Genomic DNA, 2301 nt, shown 5'->3' with positions numbered 1-2301 from the left:
TGCTTTGAAAAAATTGTTTATCTCTTTGTGAGGGGACTCTAGATTTGAACCTGGAGTGATAAAGTGAGTTGGAATGTCAGTTTGGGAAAAATTTTCAAAGGGTATCAGGGAAATCTCACTTTTTCATAACCACTTATAGTACCTTTTCCTTTAAGATTCTCCATGGAGATTTCCTTTGTGATGTCAAAGACTCATAATGTCCCTGCTAGAGTCTCTACTCTTTAGAGGTGTCAGAAGTAGTGTTTTGTGATGTCTGTGGTTCCCTAAGACATTATTGGCTAGAATGAACAAGTTGCTCACCAATAAAATGGAAGGACTTGGCTTTTCATTGTGCTGAGAATGAGTTTATAGGTGTGTCAGGAGCTCCTGGGCAGACCAGTTCTTGGTTTCATCATGACTAAAGTGACCAGAAAATCACTGAAGCAAAACTGGGCTAAAGTAACATTGACTCCAAGGACTAAAAGGAGGAAGAAACGGAAGCCATTTATTCCACTAAGATGTCAATTACATTTCAAGGTAGGATGATGACAATCATTCTTCTCCATTAACTTTATCCCAAGTTTCTTCACTATTATTGTATGAATTTATATATTTTTTGTGAAGTCTGCATGCAAATCAAGTTTTTAACATTTCTTGTAAACTAATGTCTTTCTGGGCTTCCCTTATTGTTCTTCCAGGTACCAAGGACAAGAGTGAAGACAAAACGATCCCTAGGATGCACAAGGAAAAAAGTTCAAACATACAATGTTCATCCAAAAAAGCGTAAAAGATCAATAAGACCAACAATATATGTTTGTTATCATATGTTAAGTAGGAAGTGGAAAGAAAGGAGGGAAAGGAGACGAAATAAAAGACAGTATCAGTCTAAGAAAAGGAGTCAACTTAAGAGAAGATGTCAAAGTAAGAAACAAAATAAAAAATAAGACCCATATATAGCTATCTTCAGAATAAAGCCCTGGATAAGTTTGTCACTTCAAATGAAGACCAACATACCAAAAAGATAAAAGAACTTGCCAAAGTTTGTAGCATTTCTTGGAGCCTGAAAATGGTTTAGTATAAAAAGATTAAATCATATATCAACAGGGCATAATGATGATTGCGGTAAAAATAAAATGAAGTTCTAGGAAGGTAATATTAACGTTTCTGTGAATTCTGTGATGGTGGGAAGAGAAAATGCAGGTGTGAAGGATGGGTAGCTGTTAAATGCATAGTTTCTGAGACAGATTTTGAGACAAACGATAATGGAACTAGATACTAATTTTTAAAAGTATATTTCCTTCTATGACAGTCTACATACGAAAGCAAAAAGGAAAGAAGGTGGTGCAACTGCTATATGCCATAGGATTGAACATGGCATCAGTGTCTGCATTACAGATGGAACACTATTGGTGTGTGCCTAGACAAGGATTTGTGCGTGATATTTTTGGTTTAAGGAACACATCTTTTTAAAGAGCATGCAAAACAGTTTCCATTATTTAATCTTTACACATGTATCATATACATTGCTTATATTTGCCTTCCATTACCTTCTCCATTCACTCTTCTCCTATCAGTCTTCCTCTTTTATTCGAATATAAAGTTCTTGATATGGCTTGAATCTACAACATACCCCACAGAATAATGCCTCTAAGTCTTTCATGCCATTCCTACCAATATGGATAGGAATACATATTTTCTTCCCATAAATTGTTTTGTGAGGTATTTTGTCAAAGTGATGCAAATATAGTTCTCCTCTTTCCAGTCATTCACATACATATATTCTAGATCGCCCCCCTCTCTCCCCACTCCATCTAATATACAACAAAAGCACAAACAATTCTAATAAAATGGGCAAAATATCTAATGTAAACATATCTGGAAAACATCAAATGACCAATAGATACATGAAAACATGGTCAGAATCATTAATAGTTATGGAAACGTAATCCAAAAGTTTATAATGTTTACACTATTGTAGGTTGACAACTCTTGCTGCAGTCTCTTCTGAGTTTCAGTGTTTATGGTAAGAACTCTGCTGATATTTTAGCTTGCTAAACTTGTTCACCATATGACATCTTTTCCTTCCATTTTTCTCTTGTGAAATACAGTCTTGCTATGTAGGCTTGGATAATTGTGGTTCACACTATAGAGTCTAAGTTGACCCTTAGGTCACAGAAAAACTCCTGATTCAGTGTCCAAATTGCTAGAATTACAGTCAGGTACCATTACACCCACTTCAGTATGACTTTTAAACAAGTTCTAATATTCTTATTTTTATTCCATTGAATGTAGTATGACTTTTTTTTTCTTTTCTTTTTTTCG

At 34.9% G+C, this 2301-nt stretch overlaps 1 long non-coding RNA gene across 1 annotated transcript; it reads left to right on the top strand.

The window, feature by feature from the left end:
- The first annotated feature begins 226 nt into the window (after nt 1-226).
- Nucleotides 227-1132, top strand: LOC120099343 (uncharacterized). Its single transcript, XR_005498395.2, has 2 exons — nt 227-516; nt 678-1132. It is a non-coding gene; the product is annotated as an uncharacterized LOC120099343 (long non-coding RNA).
- The last annotated feature ends 1169 nt before the right edge of the window (nt 1133-2301 follow it).

The sequence above is a fragment of the Rattus norvegicus genome, chromosome X (genome assembly GCF_036323735.1).
Source record: "Rattus norvegicus strain BN/NHsdMcwi chromosome X, GRCr8, whole genome shotgun sequence".
Classification (NCBI taxonomy): domain Eukaryota; kingdom Metazoa; phylum Chordata; class Mammalia; order Rodentia; family Muridae; genus Rattus; species Rattus norvegicus.
This window is presented reverse-complemented; position numbering and strand designations above follow the sequence as displayed.